The sequence below is a fragment of the Lissotriton helveticus genome, assembly GCF_964261635.1.
Source record: "Lissotriton helveticus chromosome 1_1 unlocalized genomic scaffold, aLisHel1.1 SUPER_1_unloc_7, whole genome shotgun sequence".
Taxonomy (NCBI): domain Eukaryota; kingdom Metazoa; phylum Chordata; class Amphibia; order Caudata; family Salamandridae; genus Lissotriton; species Lissotriton helveticus.
The window spans coordinates 4,971,290-4,996,017 of NW_027611714.1; the positions used below are offsets into that span (position 1 = coordinate 4,971,290).

Sequence of the window (24,728 nt, forward strand, 5' to 3'; positions counted from 1 at the left end):
GCGGTGGAAGTCACGTCTCCTACTGCTCCGTGCTGGCACCCGTCGCACAATGGCAGACAGTGCGATGCCAGCACGTTTTCAGTAGACGATGATGTCAGACTCTCACGAGAGGAGTCTGCAGCTCCAGGAGAGGAACGTCCTCGTGTCATCGTCTTCGCCCGGCCCATCCACAGATTAGCTCCAATCAGAGCGAAGGGCTAGGCGAGCTACTCCCGGGGTCTTCGTGAGCTACCAGTAGCTCACGATCGACCGGTTGGAGACCCCGGATCTAGACACGGGTTAATTTCTAATTAGTTGTGAAGTGAAGTGATAAAAATCACAATAACTAGCTAAAACTTTTAGTGCTGTGATGTAAGTGTCAATAGATTCAGTGGGACCTTGGATGCAAGTAAAAAATTTGTGATGGTGAGCCACTAACTTGACTTTTCCCTCATAATAAATAGTACGTTTTTTAACTGCAAGTTGATATTCATCAAGGTCACCCAAATCTTGAACTAAATATACAGGTAAGTGGTCAGAAACATTTTTCCCTTCAACACCCAAATAATAATATAAAAGACTACGTTTTCTTTCTGGTTTGAACTTTAAACCATCAATGGCACCAATATATGCTTCAAAAGATCTGAACCAAAGATGCCATTTTAACAGTGGTTCTCCAGGATTCTGTAGGAACAAAGTGGGAGGAGTAATGTGTTGCATAGTGTAACCAGAAAACCATGCAAATTAAATTGGAAAACACAATAGCAATGTAGTCAAATAAATAAAGTACCAGAACCTGAAAAAGAAAATACTAGTTAAACATTAAAAATGAATATTGATACAGTAGTAGGCATAAAAATAATATAGCATCAACACATCAAAAAATAATCACTGAAGAAGAAAAAGAGCATGAAGAACCAGCAGGTGGTGCTGTGACACGATGAGCAGGACACAAGAAATTACAGAGGAGTTCTTGTTGCAGAGCAGATCCTTTGTAGAAAGAGCGGAGATGATCTATAATTAAAGCTTTGAAAGATCTGATGAAATGGCTGTCATGGAGAAGAACATGGTAAAATGATTATAATCGTGGATGTTTGAATTCCACTTTGTTTCATTTAGAAAAAAAATGTGTTTCTTTGATAACAATGTAAGCACTGTGTAGAAAGCAATAAAAATGCTTGTACAACTTGAAAATTAATGTTGCTGCAAATAATGTTTATTGTCAAGAAGCAGCGCAAATGCTTGAAGCGTGGATGCAGTGGATTGGCTTCTTAAAATTAAGCATTATTAAAACTGTGTTTATTCCTAGACTGAAGAGAATGATTAACACTCTGCTGTGCGCACTGATGCACACGCACTGTATGCAGCGTTAAATGAAAACAGAAGCGAATTCCCTTGACGCTTAGCTGCACAGGCTGGAACTTAATTTGCCTAATGGAAAAGCATTGCCGGAGCTGAGATTATTTTCAAATAAACTCCTTAACACTTGGCTGCACAAGCTGGAAGAAAGACGCTGAAGAAAACAATTAATAGATTAGAAAATAGCTTTCCCTTCATGCTTGATTGAACTTGTAGAAGTTAAAGTGCAGTTGATAGAAAGGTTTCCTTTAACAGTTGACTTCACATGCAGAGGCTCACACTTTGAGATTTAAAGTTGCAGGAAACCATAGTTATTCAAAAGCCCTGAAATTAAGGGGCAGATTTACATGCCCCTTGTGCCTCTTTTACACCATCTTTGCGCAGCGGCAGCGAAAAAGATGCACCATGGTGCGGGGTATTTACAACATGACGCATCTGGGAGATTCATCTCGTTGTAAAGCCCTGCCCCAGAAGTAGGCCGTTCCGCATCGTGGGGGCTGTTCCGGCACAGGAAAGCCTCCCAAAACTGGCTGAGTGAAATGTACAAGATTTCACTCAGTCACTTTTGAGCCCATGCTGCGTCAAAACCCTGCGCCTGCTTGAAGCAGGCATAAGGATTGACACAGCATTGTATAGATAGGGCCCACAGAGCACTGATGGAGCTGCGTTGGGCTTGCCTTTACTGCACAGATGCGTCACGCATCTGTGCCGTTTTTGCTCCTTGGTGCGCTGCATTGTAAATGCGGCGCATCCATGGTGGCGGAGCTGCGGCGCACAATAACTGGCGTATCCCTGCTGATATGCAGGGATGAGCCACTTATTGTAAATCTGCCCCTAAGTGTTGTCAGAAGCTATGTTTATTTTCCTTAAATAATAGCACACACTTCTTAGCTTTGAAGAAAAGCGTTGTAGGGAGCCGTGTTTATTTTCAAACATACACACAAACCCTTAAAACTTGGAAGCACGAACCGAGGCAGGAGATCTTAACGCTTGCGCGCACACGCTGTAATAAATTATGCTTATATTGGATTGGTGACTTTGTGAAGTGAGTGAATAACTGAACAGATAATGGCTTTCCCTTCACGCGTGGTTAAAGGCGCTGAAGCAGACGCGCTGATAACAGTTTTCACAAAGGAATGCATGCGCTCAGACACACGCCCTGTAGATTTGAATGAAAACAAACAAATGATCGTGGAGCGCTTGAATGATCGCAGTAAATTCAAGGTGGAGATTATGTTTATTCTAAATCCACAAGTAAATTAGTTTGAAGTAAACTGCACGCTGAAGTAAACAGTAATATATTCAAAATGCGCTGTTGACAGGAGTTGTTTTCAAACTTGAAAGCACGCGCTCGGACATACGTGCTGTAAACAAGATTTATTTGAAAACAAACAGGAATTCCTTACGCGCTGGGAAAGGCACAGTAAAGTCAAAGTAGCTTTGATAGAGCTCACTGTACGTTGGAGCATACATAAGAGGCCATAAATAGTAGAACTGCACAAGTAACAGCCCTTGTTGATTAAGAAACACGGGCACTTGCGCAGCCAATGCACTCTGAATACGTGACAGAGAAATGTCACAAGAATGCCACTATTAGCAGAAAATAAGTCCTTGAGCCGTCAGAAGTAACAAAGAGTTTACAGTACCTTCTTGAAGTAGAAAAAACAGGAAGTCCTTCTTTTTATCTTTTGAAATAAAAAAAATGTTCATCCCAAGCTTGTCGCCAAAATTGAAGTGTACTTTCTTCAATAAAGTTGTCCAGCAATCCACATAGACCAGGAGTCTTTAATCTTTGAGTAGATTTATTGTAGTTAACAGGATACACATCTATACAAGTAGATGGCTCAAGGTGGTTGTTCCAACTGCCTGTGAAGCAATTCCAGTGCCTGGCCCAAACATTCTAACCAAATAATAAATGGAATACATTGACCAGTACAAAGTAACAATCCAATATTTTTATATAAAGAAAGTGCACTAAGAAATGATGTACAGACACCACAGGTCTTCGAAGGCTTTTGGCGAGTAAGGGAAGATCTGACGGTGGAGGATGGTCTCCTCATGCACAGTAGTAAGTTGGTTGCACCCCTTGCAGTAAGGAATAAGCTAGTAAAGACTGCTCACACCTCGCACATGGGCATTGCCATGACAAAGGAAAGAATCAAGTAAACATATTGGAGGCCTGCCATGGATGTACATGTAGAGAGGTTGGTACGTGAATGCGCTGAATGTGCGTGTTGTGACACAATATTGAAGTGCAGGATGCAACCCACGGTTATTAGGGAACAAGCTACTGCTCCGTGGTAGACATTTCTATAGATATTTTAGGACCTGTGAACTGGAAGACTCGGGATCGCTATTTGATCCTGTGTATTGATATGTTTTCCCATTGGCCTGATATCAAGGTGGTTAATTCCGTTGAGTCTGGAGAAGTGATTACGTTTATAGAAGAGTTATTTTTATAAGAGGGTTTCCAGTTAACACTGTTGTCAGACAATAGTGTTCAGTTCACGACCTTAGAGTTTCGGAGTTCCAGGGGGATCAAGCATAAGAAGGCATCCCTGTACCATCCACAAAGCATTGGTGTGGTGAAAAGGCTTGTCCAGTTTGTTAAAGAGACTCTGCAACAAGCTGTTGCCTGTGGTGAAAGTTGGGAGTTGACCATAAGGAAGAAGGTTACAGAGTAGAGGTTCACTTCTTATTCTTCCACTGGTGAAACTCCCTTTCATTTAGTTAAAGGAGAGGTCCCCAACATGGAGGCCACTCCTTTGTGGGAAATGGCCAAAAGAATCTTAGCAGAATCTTAGCAGATGAAAAGGTGTGTTTTAGAACTGGGGGTTTCTAGTTGGCAATGGCTTGCACCTTTGTCCAAATAGGGACCCTTGCTTCTAGTCAGAGGAAGGAGGCTACCCTCCTAAAATAACCCCTACTCAACCCTGTGGTAGCTTGGCACTAAATGAAATGAAATGAAATAACAGTATTTGTAAAGCGCACGGCCATCATAGAAGTGGTGTACTGGCGGTCCTCTGGAAGATTAAGTGAGTCACATGGTGCTGGGCTAACCTGCCGCCGGCGTCTGGGATCGAACCGTGAACCCCGTAGCCCGGAGTCAGGCACCCTGGCCGCTGTGCCACACCTCTTCCACAGCAGGAAGGTTTATCTCAGGAAGTGTGTAAAGCATTTGTGAACACATACAGTAATACATTGAAAACACTACAGATGGACACCACACAGGTTTTATAAAAATAAGTATTCTTTATTTTGGCTTAACATAAGACTCAAACAACAAAAATCCACAATACCCTAATCAGAAATAAGATAGTAGAAGTAGCTCACTAAACGCAGGGTTTAGCAACAGATAACCCCAACTGGAGTTATCACGACGTCAAGGTCAAAGAAATCCCAAAGTACTGCATCGACCGCGTGGTGAGCGACTTTAGGTGTGGAGTCAAAACAGACCCACAAAGAACAGTACCTTGGACAGCTCGCGGCATTGAGGAGATGCGGCGTCGTTGGTACTGTGCGGCGTCGGTTCATTGCTTCAAGGGAGGCGACGCGTCGGGTCCTCGATGTTTGCGCCAAACAGAGGAGGCGTTGGTTCCTTACCAGAAAGGAGGTGCCATCACGATGGTGCCGAAACCACGGTTCCGTACGATGTTGATGGATTCTTGACCACCCATGTCGAGGATCGGATCCACGATGATGTCAGCTTTGGAGTCGATGCGGCGCAGCAGCAGGCGTTGGGCCTTTGTCACAAAGTCGGAGCAGCGCTCAGGGGTTGTGGCAGCTTACGATGTCGCTTGCTGGTGTCGATGTGGCACTGTGGCCAGCGTCGGGTCTACGTTGTAAGTCGGAGCAGCGCTCACAGCTTCGATGCAGATTACGGCGTCGGTGTTGCAATTTCCTTCTGTAGCAGCCAGAAAAGCAAGTTCCAAATGCAGGCAAGCAGAAGGGGTGAGGTCTTTGTATCCCTGAGACTTCAGACAGAAGGCAAGCTCAAATTCAAGCCCTTGGAGATTTTCTGCAAGAAGATGAAAGTTTCAATAAAAGTCTTTTCTCCTTTCCTTGGCAATAAAGAAACCACTGCAGGCCATCCCCAGCAAACAACACACTGGCGTAGGGGTAGTCGAAAACTCCTGCCGATTCTCTGGTTCTTCTCCTTGGCAAAAGGTTAATCTTGATTCCAAGAATTTATCTAAAGTTCTGGGGTCTGGGTTCCCCTTTTTATACACACAAATCCTTTGTCTCTGAAGAGTGTCTGTACCTCGTCCAAACCAGTTATGGGTGCATCCTGCCAGTGCACAACTTTTTCCTTTGTCAGTGTGAGCCAAGGTCATCAGACGCACCACAGGAGGTGGAGCCAGCATTGTGGAAGGCAGGCACAGCCCTATTCAGGCCCAGGAGCTACTCCTCCCACCACTCCCAATGCAGATAGGTCTATTCAGCCTTGTGCTGACTCACCCTGTCTCCTGGAGCCACACCAGCCCCTGTCACTCACAAACCAGACATGGAATACACAACCTAGCAGAGACAGGCTTGAATGGTTAAGCCTGAGACACACTTTACAAGCTGCTTCTGCGGGTGGCATAATCAGTGCTGCAAGCTCACCAGAAGCATTTGACCTACAAGCTCTGGGCACATGCAGTATACTGTACTAGGGACTGACAAGTACATCAAATAAGCCAATCATGGTGTCACTAATCCATTACATCAATTTAACATAGGGAGCACTTGCACTGTGGCACTGAATAGCAGTGGCACAGTGCCCAAAGCATCTAACCAGCAGAAACATATCAAAAACAGAGGAGGCAACAGCGAAAAATGGAAGGGAGACTCACACCAATGGTACCAGGTATAACAGTGGACAGTATTGAGGACTGGAAAGAGAGAAAGAGGTGATAAAAAAGAAAGATGTGTATGATAAAACGAGGGCTGTGAAGACAACAATGGTCGACGTGGGAGACTGGGTCAAGATCAAGTCTCCCAGATCCAAATTCGGTTTTCCGTTTAAGGTTATCAAGGTTTTTAAAAATGCAATAAAGACAAGTGACCATAGAATCACCGCAACTGCTGGGCCTGATTCGGGCTCTGAGGTGGAAGAGCCTTTTGCACGAGAAAGGGGCTCTGGGCCACTTCACTTGAAATGTATTCCCTGACGTTTGCACAATTGTGTTTTTTAAAGTGAGCTCTTTCCCATTTCCCATGCACCCCAGTTTTCTCTTTGCCTATAAAATCGCTTTGTTGTGTTCTTCAAAGTTCGTAACTGCATTCTCTATTATGTTCTTTGTATCCTTTGCATTTATAATTAAGTTTCCTTTTATTTTATTTAAGTTTAGAATGTGTGAGGGGGAGAAGGTGTGACGTCCTGTGTCACGATATGCTATGTTATGCTATGTTATATGGGGATTTCTAGAGCGCAGGTACACCGGCAGGTTTCTTAGCACTGTGAGAGTGAATAGATAAGTGCAGTTGTGGGCCCGAGATATCTAGTTGTAGGCCGTAGTGAAGAGCCAGCTCTTTAGCTGTTTCTGAACCGCAGATAGTCTCTCTCAAGCCTGAGGTGAGCAGGTAAAGCATTCCAGATCATGGGACCCAGGAAAGGGAACCTAGTCCTGCCAACGCGTTTGCGACGGATTCTGGGCACTGTCAGGAGATTCTGGTGGGAGGACCTCAAAGTCACCTTAGGTAGATGTTTATTGATCAAAGAGACGATGAATCTTGGGCCGGTGTCTTGAATAGCTTTGAAGAGTGTACAACCAGCTTTGAACAAGGCTCGTTGCTCCACTGGGAGCCAGTGGACGTCTTTAAGCAGGGGGCTAATATGCCATTTTCTGTCCTTAAGATAGATGATCCTCGCCACTTGATTTTGAATCATCTCCAATCGGTGTCTCGGGAATTGTGGGAGTCCAATGTAGAGGACATTCCCATAGTCAATTTTAGAAAGGATTAGGGCTATGGCGATTTGGGTGATGGCTTTCTTACTAAAGAAGTGTCTGATCTTGCACAGTTTGCACAATTGGACAAAGCATGGCGATGTCACTGAGCCAATTTGGGTGCTCACAGAGAGGTCGGCATCAATATGAACACCAAGACTTTTTATAGCAGATTTAGGGATGGGTGCCTCTCCTAGATCGAGGAACCAATAGGAGGGGGTCCAGTAGTCAGGTTTGCTGTGGAGAACGATGATCTCAGTTTTTTCTGAGTTCAGCTCTAGTTCTAGCTCTAGTTGATTTTCATTCATCCATGCTTTCACATAGAGCATAGACCTCTTGACAAAATCCTTAGATTCTACAGAGTTGTCAAGGGTGAAAATAAGCTGCATGTCATCTGCGTAGTTGAAGATTTTCACACCCATCTGACGTAGACCTGAAATCAGGGATCGTATATAGATATTAAATAAAATTGGCGAGAGGGAGGAACCCTGAGGAACGCCACAGTTCAGGTCTACCATTCTAGATTTGAAGGGTGAGAGCCACCCTGACTGTTTATAGGCTTCCAGAAATGAGCTGACCCAGGCAAGGGCAGAGCCCTCGAGACCTGCTGCGGCAATGCGCTCCAACAAGATTTTGTGGTTCACTGTGTCAAATGCCGCAGACAGGTCAAGGAGGATCAGAGCCTGAGTATGGCCCATTTTGACCTGTCCCTTGAGGTCATCCAGTACTGATAGAATCACTGCTTCAGTGGAGTGTGCGGGATGAAAACCTGCCTGATGGTTATCCAAGAATTTAGTGGTTTCCAGAAAAGAGCTGAGGCAAGTAGCCACATGGGTCATCTGCACTTTCGCGGGGAAAGGGAGGAGAGCGATGGGTCTGTAGTTCTCCAATTTATTGGGGTCCATGCCTTCCTTTTTTCTGAAGTGTAACGACCACGGCTTCTTTAAAAGTAAATGGAACAATGCCAAGGGACAGTGAATGGTTCAGTAATTTAAGAAAGATTTCGGGGAAGGACCGATAGATTGCTTTGGAGACATAGATGGGGCAATCCTCCGTAGGGGAGCCTGATTTGATCTTAGCGACAAGGTCAAGGAAACATTTCTTGTCCATTAAGGGAAGGGAGTTGAGAACACAAGGATTGGAAGCCTCCCTGTTGTTTCGGGGGTCACAGGTAGTGGGAGCATTGGAATTTTGAAATTTTCTTTATTTTGTCTAAGAAAAAGGAGTTCAGATCATCGCGAAGTACCTGACTAGGCTCAAAAAAAGGAGTGACACGGCTGGGGTTAGAGAGTTCTTTTACGATTTTGAAGATTTCTTTCGAGCCATTGTCGGAGTCGAGTACCCTGTTCGTAAAGAAGGCTGTCTTGGCCTCCAGTATAGCCACCTTATACTGATGAAGAATGGTGATGTAATCAAGTTTATCTTTGTAGGTTTTTCTCTACTTTCGCTCAGCTTGGCGTACTTGGAGTTTAATGTTTTTAGATCCTTGTTAAACCCTTTGGCGTCTTCATGCTGCCTAGGGAGGTAGGTTTTGGTCTGTATAGGTGCATGGAGATCGAAGGCCTTCTTTTGATAATCGTTAATCTTACTCTCCCAGTTATCAGGATTGCCTTCTGGTACCGGCTGCTCCGTAAACAGAGTTTCTAATAGTTTATCCAGCTCAACCCGATTCCAGTTTCTATAAGTGCTTTTTGAGAGTGAGGGATTAGAGTTCAGTGGGGGAGGGGGCAAGCAGAATAAAATTGATGATATAGTGATTAGACCAAGCGCAGGGTAGTACTGCCAGGTTAGTCATGTTAACATTGATTGACCACACTTGATCAAGGGTGTGGCCCTTAATGTGCGTAGGGGTATCAATGTGTTGAGTAAGGTTTAGACAGGCAAGGGACTCAGAAAGCTCTCTGGAAGATTTTTCCTCATCAGTCTCATTGGCCTAGTAGTTCAGGTCACCTATAGTCATTACTTTGTCATAGTCAGAGATCAAAGATGCAATGTGATTAGCAAGGGTCTTGGGGAAGTCAGGCATTGTTGCGGGGGTCTGTATAATATCAGAAAAATAAGCGTGCTACTGTATAAAGTAAGTTTAATTACAAGAGAATCTACTGATGCAATTACCAGGTGAGACAGGGCAGAGGCAGGAAGTTCTTTTTTTTTTAAATTGCAGCCACTCCTCCCCCTCTCTTCCCTAGTGGCCTGTCTGTGCGTAGGATATAGTAATTGTCGGGGAGGGCTGCCAGGATGTCCCAAAGGGCTGTAGCTTTTGCTGTAAATGATCCTCAATCGTATAAAGTTTCTTGGGTGCCATATGTAGGAGACTGGCTATAGAATAGATGTATTTTTTGGCAGGGTGGCGTGCCCCGTGTCTCGTAATGGCGTGGACGGGCGCAGATGGGCTTGCCTTTGGGGAGCCCGCTGCGCACGTCCGCTGCACGTCCGCCCCTGCTTTGACTAATACACCATCCCGCTGGCCCGCATCCGGACAGGCAGAGATCTCAGTTTCTTTTGAAGCATGCAGAAAAGATGCCCGCTGTCGATTACTTTTGCCCTAGCCATGGATCTGTTCGCTGTCCTGTTTCGTTCACAGGACCCAGCAATCTGTATACCGAGCGAGCCAAATTGAGAGGACATATCACTGTATGCTGATGATGCATTTGTGTACCTCAGGATCGTGCATTCGTATCTACCACAGGTGATGGATGTTCTAGACGATTTTGGTAGGGCTTCTAGATTAAGGCTAAATTGGACCAAATCCAGCTTAAATCCCATGCGCAAACTCACAACTTACAACAGGAAGTGCTGCCCCAATTAGCACTGGGGTGGCACCCTGACATCTTCAGGTATTTAGGGGTGAACTTACCACACCGACAAAGAACATATACAGGGCAATTTAGGTGATGTCCAATGTTTGCAGCTCCCTGTCATTTTGGGGCTCCCTGCCACTATCGACCCATGGGTAGAGTGGAAGTTGCAAAAATGATGTTAATACATTTATACTGCTTCTCGACCCCCCCCCCCTCCAGTTTACCCGCCCCGGCGCTTCTTCAGGAAATTGGACTCTGTTTCTGTTCTTATGGACCTAATCTGGGGAGCGGGCCACAAGAGAGTCGCGCTTCGCAAACTATACTCTACCTTGAAACGGGATGGGAGATGTACATTTAAAAGAATAATAAAGAACTACAAACTACTGTGTGACTTGGAAAACGATTATTTCTCAATACAGCCCTTGTTTGTGATATCGTTACAGTTCTCATATTATCATCCGCAGTAGAAGAAATGTGAGCCTGGGGTGTCTGATCACAGAAACTCATTTACATACAAAGGGGGGGTGAAAGCCTGTTCACAAAGCGCAACACAACTTGTTTATGTAAAGGTTTGTACATTGCACAGGGATTGTAAAGTCCACATTTGTAAAGCGCACAATCACCCGTAAGGGTCTCTAGGCGCTGGGGGGCCGTCGGGAAGATTAAGCGAGCTATTGCCCAGAGTCACATGGTGCTGGGCTAACCTGCCGCCGGAGCCGGGGATCGAACCGTGGTCCCCAAATTCCAGCGTCAGTCGCCCTGGCCGCGGCGCCACACCTCTTCCGTGATTCAGGTAACAGTCTGAGTGTTGTATGGCAGCAGTGAGCAGTCTTAGTTGCTGAGATATGAATCTCTGACGGGTGCATCTTTAGCTCTTTCAACTGTTTCAGACTGAGAGGGTGGCAGTCTCAAATTCTTGGGGCACAGATACCAACAGCTTCCCTCGTAATCTTGGCTTTTTGCATCTACAGGTGGCACAGATGCCACCTAAGAGAGTATCTTAGTGTGCTTTCTGGAGTCAGCCTGCTTTGATTTTCCCAAACTTTGGTCAGCAAAGGTAAATGTGTCTTCTACTCAAGGGTTCTTAGCTCGCTTTTGGTAACGTGGCCTGAGCAGTATGGCCTAAGGCGCACTCGAAGGTAAAGAAAAACAGTGGAAGTCACAAATTTCAATACAGTTTATTAAAAATAGACAAGGAACTTTAAGATTCAAACCAAGTTTAGATCAAAAGAATATTTAATACTTATTCAGAAGCAAAATCTAAAGGAGGGCTGTGATTTAAGCATTACTAATTAGCAAAACCACTGTCAAAACCAAACAAAAAGGTAAATGAATAAAAAAAAAGCAGATCCACTGAATCAATCAGGAAGTCACCTACAAAATTGTAGCTGACTTCGGTAGCTATGCTCAAGAGGACAAAGATACGTTTAGTCTCTGGTGATGATTAACACTGGAATTTGAAGCAAGGTTTTTGGCTGAATGAGTCTCAGAAGGTGACGAGCTGCACAGAAGTGGCTTGAAGTGCAAAATTCCCACAGAGTAGAGTTGGGCTATCAAGTTGAACCTGAATCCAGGGCCATCAACATGCGGGAAACTTCAAGCAGTTACAACAGCTGCACATTCTTCGGTGCTTCCAAGTTATGGAGATGGTTCAAGGTTGATGATAAGAGCCAAAGCATGGAACGTGGCAGGCCTGAGGCATGGTTAAGGGGATAGCAGGTTCCATTTGAAACAAAAAGAAGATGGAAAGAGGCCACTCGTATGCATCTTTGTAATACGAGGCCATGTCCCATTGGAACAGAAGTCATTAGGACTATTTAGGGTGGAGCCAAGAATGGTTTGCATATGGCTGGCCTCGTCTGTAGTTACACAGGACTAGAGAATGATGTGGTGGGATGTTGCAGCGATTAGCTACCATTCCATCCATCACCTTTAGTTTTTCTCAATGATGAGCCCTACGTGGTACAGATAGGAACAGATGTTGGTCCCATAGAGACCTACGACAAAGGGACTCCTGCTGCAGCCCCCTGGTGAAGCTCATTAAGGATGGAAACAATTTGAAGTTACATGCATTCCAGACCCTTGGGGGCGTGGCCTCAAAGTTCAGGATCAAATGGACTTTGTGGGTCAGTCATGGCTTATAAACACTCAGCAAGCACAACACGCTGAATGGAATGAGGCCACAAATAGTTACAAAAGAATGAGGTTAATTCAAGCATTTCCATCCCACACTGTGAGCTTTTCTCAGTAGACGGTTTGTTGGACAAACAACGGATCGATGTCTTTGTGGCTGCTTCATGCAAAGGTTTTGTGATGCTGAAAGCTCCTCCTCAGGGTTCACAGTGAGCACCTTTTATTCTCCCACATTGTCTCTCTTATGTAAAAAGGTTACATTTACAACTAACGTTTTTGTCACATTGAGAGCACAGATCATTTTCTTTCTCATTGTGGGTTCTCTCTTGTTGAATGAAACTGAATCTCCAGTAGACGCTTCCCTGGCATTTAGAACAATGACGAGATTTTTTCCAGGTAAGTTCTCGCAGGTTGAGTGAGACCAGATTTCCGGCTGAAACTTTTACAGCATTCAGAGAGCTAAGAAGGTCTTACCCCAGTGTGAGTTCTCTCATGTCTAGTGAGAGCCTGTTTCAGTCTGAAGCTTTTCTGGCATTCAGAGCACTGATATGGATTATGCCCAGTGTGGGTTCGTTGATGTACAGTAAGGTTGTATTTCTGATTGAAGCTTTTACAGCATTCAGAGCACTGAAAAGGTTTCTGTCCAGTGTGGGTCCTTTCATGTGCAGTAAGGCTGGATTTATGACTGAAGCTTTTCTGGCATTCAGAGCACTGATAAGGTTTTTGCCCAGTGTGAGTTCTCTCATGGCGAGTGAGAATTATTTTCCGACTGAAGCTTTTCTGGCATTCAGAGCACTGATAGGGTTTGAGCCCAGTATGGATTCTCTCATGTAGAGTTAAACCGGATTTGTGATAGAAAGCTTTTTGGCATTCAGAACACTGATACGGTTTCTGCCCAGTGTGGGTTTTTTCATGTGCAGTAAGCCTGTATTTTTGACTGAAGCTTTTACAGCATTCAGAGCATTGATAAGGTTTTTGACCAGTGTGGGTTCTTTCATGTGCAGTAAGTCTGGATTTATGACTGAAGCTTTTCCAGCATTCAGAGCACTGATACGGTTTTTGCCCAGTATGGGTTCTTTCATGTGAAGTGAGATTGGATTTGCTACTGAAGCTTTTACAGCATTCAGAGCACTGATACGGTTTCTGCCCAGTGTGGGTTCGTTCATGTACCGTAAGGTTGGATTTACAAGTGAAGCCTTTCTGGCATTCTGGACACTGATAGGGCTTTCGTCCAGTGCTAGTTTTCTCATGTTTAGTGAGGTGGGATTGATGGCTAAAGCTGTTCTCACATTCATTGCTCTCATTCGAGTTCTTTGTTTCTCCAAGTTGGGTTTGTTCCTGGATACATGCCATCTTAAGACTGAATCTGATTTCTGATCATGTACTTGTTTGTTACAACTCAGCATTAACTTCTAAAATAAATTTCAGATGCTCTTCTTAACATATGTATTTAACTAATTATAGTTTTTTCCTGGAGATCATTTTCCTACCTTTAAAGGCACCGATCTAACTTGTCTTATAAACTTTCACTGAGGAGCCCCTTGTATTTACTAAGATGCTCCTCATGGATTCATATTCTCCAAGTTATGCCCGGGTGAATTCTGTCTAGTTTAATTAGTCTCATTTAGGTATTCTAGTTTATCACATTTGATTTAGGAGTTTTAAAGGCACTTATAAGGTCTTTGGGCTTTAGTGTTTGCCTGTTAAGTATGTTTGTTCATTCAAGTAATGGCAGGTAATTAGGGCATGCCAGGGTGGTTTATGAATTATCAATAGTGTAACACTGGCCCCTTTTATACTTTCTGTAGCAGTATATGCTGTTTTTGCTCAGTGGCTAAGACAAGTACATGATCCACTTTGGAAGGTTCAGGCCACTTGGAAACTACTCGGATCAACCGAAGAGACAGTTGGTGGGCGAAAATCTTCCTATATTGGAAATGATAATCCGGCATCTTTGCCGAAACAACATCTAATAAAGAGCAGTTACAATTTGTTTCTTTTAAACAATCTTTTCTCTCCTCTGAATCACAGGAGACGGAGTCAAAAGCTTGCACTTGTAAATCGGGGATATTAGTCTTTTTGACGGTTCTGTCACATCACAACACATCTACGGATGCTGATCTGTTGGGGAGGGTTTAAGTCTCCAATGCAGTTCTCATAAACCATCAAACAGAATTTGCAACACGAGTTTTCTCAAGTGCTCTGTGTGGGTATCAGTTGTGGCGAATGTTCTCCTTAATCTCAGTTACTGACACTTGATAAACATTTATGATAATTTTGCTTTAGGGAGTTGACAACTTTCACATTCACCAGTTTCTTCCGCTCCAACATCCTCACCATTCCTGGCACATAGAATGTGTTTCTTCTCTAGAGCTCGAGAATGTTTTAACTTTCCTTGAAATAATCTTTTTCGTTGTGTTTCACTAAATTTAAACCTTCTTTTTTCTGTTCATGCTTCTGTCACCTGTAGAAATGGAGTCAAAAATTGTAAATGAACACAAAGACAAAATATTTGTGACTTTATACTTTGCACAAAGAAAGCATTAACAAAAATAAGACAGGAAATCAGTTTGAGTTGCATTTCTGATAGTGGTGAAACAGTGTTGATCGGGAGCTTGTGATCACTGGAAATCAAGGATGTGAGAGCAAAAGAAGTAAATATTTAAGAAAGAAACACAGATTCTCAGAAGCAGCCACACTATCAAATTGCAATTTCTGTGGCAACGGCTGGGAACATAGTGAGATATTTGTAATTCTTGTAATAAATTACTAGATGTTATTTACTCCCCTGCCCACCTAGACTGTTAATCTATTCCTTTTTCGAGTGTTCTAGGAAGGGACATGTTATTGAATAGCACAACAGTAAAGGAAACCAAAAAGGGTCAAAAAAAGAAAAACACAAAACAATTGGGTAATTTTGCGTTCTGTGGAGAACACGGAATTGCCAAAATTTCTGCGATTCGACGGTTTCGAGGAATTTTTTGCTTGCTCGCGCTTTCAAAATGCTTGTTTGCGAGATATTTCTCCCCAAGCACGCAAACAGCATTCGCGAACAGGAAAAAAGCAACGTGAACGGGCGGAACAAGCAATTCCGTGTGTTCGCTGAACGTTTGTGCGCTCGCGGAGATTTTTTACCATTTCGACAACCTTTGCGTAGCGCAACTACTCAAATTGAGCCCACCCCTACTCTTCAGCAGATGCTTGTGAACCCATAAGTTACTTCTAAATGCAGTGCCCCCAAGCTCAGCACCAGGAGCAGTTCCACCGGTCGCACCACCCTATAGCAAGCCCTGTGTGCATGTGTGTCCACGCACATGTACTGTGTCTTTTGCTTGTAGTAGACAGGACAAAAAAGGGCAGGATGGGAGGATGCAAAGAGATGGAAGTCAGATCCAGAGAGAAAATACGCAGAAAGAACAGACAGAGGGAGGATGGTATCATGTGGTCTGGAAGAGGAGACAAATATGCCAATTGTTAAGGAACTGCTAGGCAAAACTGACCTAAAAAGAATTGGACCTGCACTACACTCCCAACATGTACCAGGAGGAATGTGGATCCATCAGGTGATTATCAGAAGTTTGATAACAACAAGAATAGTGCACAGAAGGAGTCAAATGTTGAAGTGTAGAGACAAAAAAAACAGAGATCAAGAAAGGGAATAGAGAAAGAAGAAGCAGGGGAAAAGGAAACGTAGAGTTATAGGAATCCTTACCTGACAGTTATACTTTATTTTGTTCTTCCGAGGGTGGCAGCCACGCTGCACTGCCTGGTCATCCCAGAATATCTTGAAAGGAAGTAAAGAAATGGTTTTGTGTCAGACAACAATCACACTTCATCACATTTTACCAATAACCGTCCTGAACTTACAAAACACAAGAATCTCTTGTTCTATGGAGGCCATTGTGAAGCAACTCTGGTTATGAATAAATATTTTTTTTTTGGGTTCAAGAACCAAGATCCTTTGCTGGAAAAGGTCCTTGTGAATATAGAGTGAACCCACAGTCTCAGAGAACAAACCCTAACAACCCAGTCCACTTCTTCATAACCCCCATCTTTCCATTTACAGACCATGAAACTTGCAAATCAAAACAATCTGATTTGCAAAGTTACCTTAATGCCCTTGTACATAATTCTGCCCACCGTTTATTGATTTTATTTTATTTCGTGTATTTTGATATATTGCACAGAATCCCCAACGGGGTGTCCCGGCGCTCCTGTGTGGTCTTATGCTGGCTAAGGTATTATTTAGAAAAGAAATGGTCAACAGAACAGGTGAGTTTTTAGGGCTCTCCGGAAGGGTTGTTCTTCCTGAATCAACCGGATGGAATTTGGTAACTTGTTCCCGAGGGCAGAGGTAAACACTTGGAAAGTTTTTCCGCCTGAGCGAGTTTTCCTAAATCTGGGAATAGCGATGAGATTTTTTTGAAGAAGAACGAAGAGTCCTAGTGTTGTTGTAAGGGATCAGACAGGTGGAAAGATAGGCAGAACCCTTGCCTCTCAATGCACGGTGAGCCAGTACCAGTGCCTTGAATTCTGCCCTTTTTTGTATCGGTAGCCAATGAAGTCTACGACGGTGGGGCGAGATGTGCTCACGTAAGGGAATACCACGAACCAGTCGCACTGCAGCATTCTGGACTGTCTCGAGGCGATGACAGAGACCCGCAGACAGGCCAGTATACAAGCCATTGGCGTAGTCCAGGTGCGAGGTAATCAACGCCTGGACTACAATCTTCCTGGTGTTACTGGGCAAGAAATTGATAAACTTTTTTACCATTCCGATCTTGGCGAAGCATGCAGCGGAGACTGTGTGGCCATGATGATGTAGTGTGAGGTTGGAGTCCCATCTTACCCCTAAAGTTTTCACAGAGTCTTTGGGCAGAGGTGGAGCACTCAAATCAAGAGGCCACCAGATGTTAGGGTCAAGTGGAGACGGCTGGTGAAAGAAAAGTACCTCAGTTTTTCCTGCGTTTAGCCTTAAAAAATTATTGTCCATCCACTGGGAGTTTTTTAGGGGATCAAAGGTTGTTGGGGTAATGCTGTTGAATGAAAACAAAAGTTGAATATCATCGGCGTAAGAGGTGGCCTTTATTCCAGTTTGGGCGATGATATCAAAGAGGGGTGAAAAATAAACATTAAATAGGAGGGGACTCAGCGAGGAGCCTTGGGGGACTCCCCACCGAAGAGGGCGGCTATCTGAGGTGTATGGGGGAGTGAACACTGCCTGCGTACGGTTGGACAAAAAAGATGCAATCCATTTTAAGGCCGTACCCTGGATACCTTTGGATTGGATACCTTTGGATTGGAGGCGGTCTAGGAGGAGGGGGTGGGAGACGGTGTCGAATGCTGCTGACAAGTCCAGCAGCACCAACACCGCTCTTGATCCCTCATCCATCCTCCAGCGTACTGCATCTGCCATCTCGATTAGTGCTGACTCAGTGCTATACCCTGGCCTGAAGCCGTGCTGGGAGTCATGGTAAGCACCTGATGTTTCTAAAAAACCCGCTAGTTGTTGCTGAGCAAGTCTTTCGAGCACTTTAGCGGGAGCTGGTAAAAGAGAAATTGGCCTATAGTTGGAGGGTTCACTCGGGTCGGCGTTGGCTTTCTTGATTATGGGGACTAATCGCGCATGCTTCCAGGAATCTGGAAATACTCCCATCTGTAGCGAGTCATTCCAAATCCCGTTCAGGGTATGGTTGAGAATGGGTGCTAGGGACTTGTATTGCTTGGCAGGCCAAGGGTCAAGAGGAGAACCGGATTTGCTTTTAAGGAGTTCCATAAGAGATTGATCCAAAGCAATCTTTATAAAGTTGGAGAACGTACACTCAGGTCCAGTGATGATAAAGTTAATGGTACTTTTGTTTGCATGGGTATTACTGGGAAAGGAATCGTAAATGGTGGCTATTTTGTTCTCAAAAAAATCAGAGAGGCTATTGCAAAGAGTCTGAGACACCACAGGTGGGCGTTTTAAAGCCAGGGGATCGGTGAAAGATCTGACTGTATCAAATATTTCCCTAGAGGAGCCTTGTGAACGGTTGATTTTTTCTTCTAGAAAAGTTATTTTATGTTCAATGATCTTTTTCCTATATTTTTTTAAGGCAGATTTATAGAGAGATTTACGATCAGGTGAGTAGGTTATTCTCCAGCGTCTCTCAAGGCGTTTACATTCTGATTTAAGATTTCGGAGGTCATTGGAGTACCACGGGGCCGATGGAGCAGAGCGGTAGGTTTTGATGGGCCTGATAGGGGCGAGGAGGTCGATTGCAGAAGAAATCCGGCCGTTAAAGTTGGTCAAACGAGTGTCTAGGTCAGAAGTCGTGTCTAAGAGATCAATAGATTGGAGATGGGCAGCAAGGCTGTCAGGGGAGATCTTGCTCCAATTTCTGCCCTGTAGTTTGGCCGGGCAAATATGGCGATCTTGACGGTGCCAAGGGAACGAGAAAGGGACGAGGAGGTGGTCCAACCAGATCACCGGAAGGGGATCACTAATGGCCAGACCATCCAAGTTGGTACAGATCAGATCAAGGGTATGGCCCGCTTTATGTGTAGGGCAACTAATAAGTTAATTTAGCCCTCCATCTGATAATGTAGACAAAAAGTTAAGGGAGGTAGAGTCCGAGGTATTGTCAACGTGAAGATTAAAATCCCCAAGAAGAGTAAAATTAGCATATCGCGATGTGGCTTGTAGAACATAGTCTAGGAATACGGGGAGATGAGATGTTTTAGAGTTAGGGGGACGATAAACCAGAAGGCCAGAGAAAGTAAAATTGGCCGCTATTTTAATACAAAAAGGAAGTGCTTCAATGCGTTCCAATTGGTTGTAAGGAAAAGAGGATATAGTCCAATGAGATCTGTATATTATGGCAACACCGCCTCCAGGGTGTGAGCCCTGTCTATTAGCGCAGAATATACTATAGCCGGAGGGAATGGCTAAGTGTATCGCGGGATTAGTATCATCTCCTAACCAAGTCTCGGTTAGAAATAAAAGATCCCATTTGTCCTCTTCCAAAGTCTGGGCGATATCGAGGGTATGTTTTACTAGGGAACGGCAATTTATCAAACCAGATTTTATTCGTGCCAAGTTAGGAGTTGTCTGCAGGAAGAAGCAGTTATGCTTTAGGGCGTCAGGTTGTCCTGAGAGACATTTTATGAGAGGTAAATGGGGGCAAGCATCCTTGGATGTAATAGGAGGTAAAATGCAGTGTTTAGGCTTCAAGGACTTGAGCGTGGCACTATCATAGGAGATGGAATGTGGGGGATTACTGGTTCTGGTCGCGGACGGGCAGAGACAGGCAGGACTCTGGCACAACTCCGGCGCAGGTCTGGCGCGTCCGCTGATCGCGTCCGCTGCGCGGAGGCATAGCCTTCCTTTTTTATACTGTACAATCGAGTGCCTTCGAAGGCTACCCCAATCAAAGATGGCCGCGGAAGTAATTCCGGCCGCCCAAGACAGCGCTAACTCAGCATCAAGATCGGCTGAGGTAGGTGAGATTCTTGGGGACGGAAGAAACATTTTTTAAACGAGCGAGCAGCGAGGGGGGCGAGGGGAGGATATAACCACCGCTTTTTAGTCAGGCGGGGAAGATCACATTAAATGCAAAATACAGTGCAATGATTAAGCTTCGTATTCAAGCAAAAGCGAGTGAAATTAAAAAGCTGGATGAACAGCTAGTAAAAACATGCAAAGTAACATAAATCAGAACACAAAATACAGTAACCTCCCGGCTCACGCCTCAGGAGGGGGTATCAATCACAACAGGTTAGAGAGCCAATCCAGGAATGTCCTTTTATACTGGCCAATCGAGTGCCTTCGAAGGCTACCCCAATCAAAGATGGCCGCGGAAGTAATTCCGGCCACCCAAGACAGCGCTAACTCAGCGTCAAGATCGGCTGAGGTAGGTGAGAGTCTTGGGGACGGAAGAAACGTTTTTTAAACGAGCGAGCAGCGAGGGGGGCGAGGGGAGGATATAACCACCGCTTTTTAGTCAGGCGGGGAAGATCACATTAAATGCAAAATACAGTGCAATGATTAAGCTTCGTATTCAAGCAAAAGCGAGTGAAATTAAAAAGCTGGATGAACAGCTAGTAAAAACGTGCAAAGTAACATAAATCAGAACACAAAATACAGCAACCTCCCGGCTCACGCCTCAGGAGGGGGTATCAATCACAACAGGTTAGAGAGCCAATCCAGGAATGTCCTTTTATACTGGCCAATCGAGTGCCTTTGAAGGCTACCCCAATCAAAGATGGCCGCGGAAGTAATTCTGGCCGCCCAAGACAGCGCTAACTCAGCGTCAAGATCGGCTGAGGTAAGTGAGAGTCTTGGGGACGGAAGAAACGTTTTTTAAACGAGCGAGCAGCGAGGGGGGTGAGGGGAGGATATAACCGCCGCTTTTTAGTCAGGCGGGGAAGATCACATTAAATGCAAAATACAGTGCAATGATTAAGCTTCGTATTCAGGCAAAAGCGAGTGAAATTAAAAAGCTGGATGAACAGCTAGTAAAAACGTGCAAAGTAATATAAATCAGAACACAAAATATAGCAACCTCCCGGCTCATGCCTCAGGAGGGGGTATCAATCACAACAGGTTAGAGAGCCAATCCAGGAATGTCCTTTTATACTGGCCAATCGAGTGCCTTTGAAGGCTACCCCAATCAAAGATGGCCGCGGAAGTAATTCCGGCCGCCCAAGACAGCGCTAACTCAGCGTCAAGATCGGCTGAGGTAGGTGAGAGTCTTGGGGACGGAAGAAACGTTTTTTAAACGAGCGAGCAGCGAGGGGGGCGAGGGGAGGATATAACGACCGCTTTTTAGTCAGGCGGGGAAGATCACATTAAATGCAAAATACAGTGCAATGATTAAGCTTCGTATTCAAGCAAAAGCGAGTGAAATTAAAAAGCTGGATGAACAGCTAGTAAAAACGTGCAAAGTAATATAAATCAGAACACAAAATATAGCAACCTCCCTGCTCATGCCTCAGGAGGGGGTATCAATCACAACAGGTTAGAGAGCCAATCCAGGAATGTCCTTTTATACTGGCCAATCGAGTGCCTTCGAAGGCTACCCCAATCAAAGATGGCCGCGGAAGTAATTCCGGCCGCCCAAGACAGCGCTAACTCAGCGTCAAGATCGGCTGAGGTAGGTGAGAGTCTTGGGGACGGAAGAAACGTTTTTTAAACGAGCGAGCAGCGAGGGGGGCGAGGGGAGGATATAACCACCACTTTTTAGTCAGGCGGGGAAGATCACATTAAATGCAAAATACAGTGCAATGATTAAGCTTCGTATTCAAGCAAAAGCGAGTGAAATTAAAAAGCTGGATGAACAGCTAGTAAAAACGTGCAAAGTAACATAAATCAGAACACAAAATACAGCAACCTCCCGGCTCACGCCTCAGGAGGGGGTATCAATCACAACAGGTTCATAAATCAGTCAACCAGACTCTTAGATTTAAACAACCCATGCTCCCGGAGCAACAGCAATTCAAGCTCAAGCTGATGCAGAGTTTGAATGCTGAGCAATGGAAGCAACAAGGCATCAATGTGTTGGTGCTTTTTATTGATAAATTATCTGAAGGGATGATGCAGAGGGTCAGTATAAATAAATCCTTCACAAGACAAAGCTTGGAACATTGAAATGTTTAGACCTCCATTGAAGACAACGGAGCAGCAGCAGCCTATACAACCTGATATAGGCCCGCTGCTCTCAACATTACAATGTCCTAATACACAACCTCTGCCTCTCTCTTTCTTCTGCCTCTCTGAAATATATGGATTGGGCCGGAGAAGGCAGAAGTTAGAGCCTGCAGCAGGGCACACAGGAGCCTCCCCTCTTCCTCCTCCCGTAGGTCGCAGTGTCACTGGTATCTAAGAAGGAAGAAGGGGATTCTGCTCATCTCCTGCATCTCCCCGGCTCAACTGAATGATGAAAAGCTGTTTAGTCGAGCCCAGGGAGAATCGGGGGCTGACTTCAGCCTCCTTTAACAGCTATTGCTGTGAATGTTCAACAATTAACCACTGTGGTCCTGCATGCGGCTGTTAACTGTTCAACATTCACAGCAACAGCTGTGAAACAAAGATTCAGGAGTACCAGAGGTGTTTCAACCTCCTCAGTCTTTGGGACACCTTTGTTTTATTAATTAACACATTCTGCCCTCATAGGGCAACAGTGTAATGAAGTTATAGTCAACCATAGCAGGCTATACTGCCCATTAAAGCACCGCTCCCTTGGTAAAGGCACTTGCATTTAGCTTTGGAGCTACAGCAAGCAGTAAGCTCATATTAAAGATATAATGGTTACTTAGTCAGAGAAATAATCATCTTAATATTTGCAGAAGGATCACATACAGTTAACCTCAAATGATATCAAAAGCCACACTCTGATATAACTCAAGATGTAAAGTCAATAGACAGACCACCACAACAAATGCGTGCTAAGAAAAAAGAAAATCTTTTTCTATAATATCAAATAGCAAACTGACATAGAATCTGACTAGTTCAAAATCAAGGAAAAGTTTTACGTACAAAATCAGTAAGAGGAGTGACTTGTAGTCTGCATTTTGGAAAATTGTAAAATAAAACAATTGCAACAAATATCCCAAAACAGTACATTTCATAGGTTTTTAGACAGAGAGAACACATTATTGACATGGTTCATGATGAGGTAAAAATTACAACAATCAATGAATGTTCATGAAAACATAGCACAACAAATGTAATTTTATAAAAACACACCTACAAAATGAATATTTAATTATGACTCTTCACCTTAAAGCAGGATATTGGCATTGGACCTTGCATGCTCTACCATACAATACAGCAACATGGGACAACAATAGTATTAATTCTTCTTAGGTCCTTTACTATCCTCCTTTTTAGGTCTCGGCCTAGCGTTACACTGCGCAGCAGTGTTCGCGCAGCCGAGATTTAATGTTTACAGTATTGGGGGCTTAAACCCGCCCCTCTTCTCCATTGGCTGGTCTCGTAAATGCTGGCCAGCAATTGGAGGATAGGGGCGTCACTCCATTTAAGCCCTGTCTTTTTTGGACTCGGGTGTGTTTTTTAGGTTCTCTCTGTGACGTCTTCAGTTACTCAAAGCTAAAAAGACACACCCCCAAGTCTGAAAAGGACAGGGCTTAGTTGTGATTGCATGTGTCCCCTATCGGACACCGTACTCTTGTCTTGGCAAGCGCTTCTCTTCACGATCCCTCCCCTGGTGTCCTCTCCTGCCCCGTCTTTTCCCACCTCTTCTCTTTCCCCAGATGCCTCCCCCTTCCTCCCTCCCTCCCCCTCCTCTCGTCGGAGCCTGCCGAAATCCAGGATCTGCCTGATCGGCGCCTCGCGGGCGCTCCGCGGACCCGGCGATGTCTTGTTTACAAGTACAGCAAGATTTAACGTTAGTGGCCGCACCCCTTCCCTTCTCTTTCTGTTTTGTTTTTTTGTGGGTTTTTTTAGACAGCATTGCAGCTTGCTCTGCATTGCCTTCCCGCTCCCAGGCACGTGCAAAACTTTCAGTATTAGCAACAACACAGGTGCCATGCTTAATATTTCAGCAGGCTCCTGATTGACTTGCTGACCTTGCCAATGCTTGTTTTTGAAGTTTGGGGTGAGGAGAGGAGCACGCAGGAGTTTTGGCCGCTGTCTCCTGCAGTTCAGCCAGTCCGATAGTTATCGTTTTTGACAAGGGGTCAGTCAGCGAGCGAGTGGCCCGGTCATTACTGGTTGCCGGGAGCCGGGTCAGGTAGGCGCTGGTTATTGCAACATCCGTGTTATGTACACATGAGGGCAGGGCTTTGCTAGTTTCAGGCATCCCTCCGCATATCCATGTTTATGTTTTTGTCCTAGTGAAACTTAAGAAACTTTCATGGTTGTCCTCCTTTCCTAGGTTTCCTTTCTTATATTCCCCTCTCACATTCCCCAACGGTCGCTCTTTCCTCTCTCCCAAGTATCTTTTACCTGCCCTCTTTCGGTCTTCTCCGCCCCTCTCTTCTCCCTTTCGTATATTTCCTACGTTCGTATTACATCTCCCTGCCTAGCCTGACAACTTCTCCCCGCCCCCATCATGCCCCACCGTCTCCTCTTTTCATCCACACTGTCTACTTATGTCTTTATCCATCTGAAGATAATCTGCGCTCCGAGATTCCCCAAACCGCGAAGAGGCAAAGAGATTGGTGAACTATGCGAAATATATAAACAACAAATTCTCTCAGCCTTCTATTTCTCTATAATCTTTTCCAATTTCTTTAATTTTCCTCCTTTCTCCCTTATACATTTTATTCTTCTTCATGTCCACATCTCCTGTCTGTTTCCTCCTTCTCAGTCTCCTGCTCGTTGTACATGTTGCACAGTGCCACTGAGAACAGATGCTCCTTTCATCCGCTTATTGCTGAGTGGGTCACTACCTGCCAGCTATGTTTGCACAATGGAAATACTACTGGACGTGCCTTTCTCAAACATTTGTAACTTGTTTTCGGTCCTTGTGGTTCAGCTGAAGTGCTCAAAGACTACTGAGGATGTAGCTGCCATTTACAAAGC

General features: G+C 44.6%; 1 pseudogene; it reads right to left on the minus strand.

The window, feature by feature from the left end:
- LOC144806416 (uncharacterized) overlaps positions 1 to 24,728 on the minus strand; it is a 435,562-nt pseudogene that overhangs the window by 339,014 nt on the left and 71,820 nt on the right.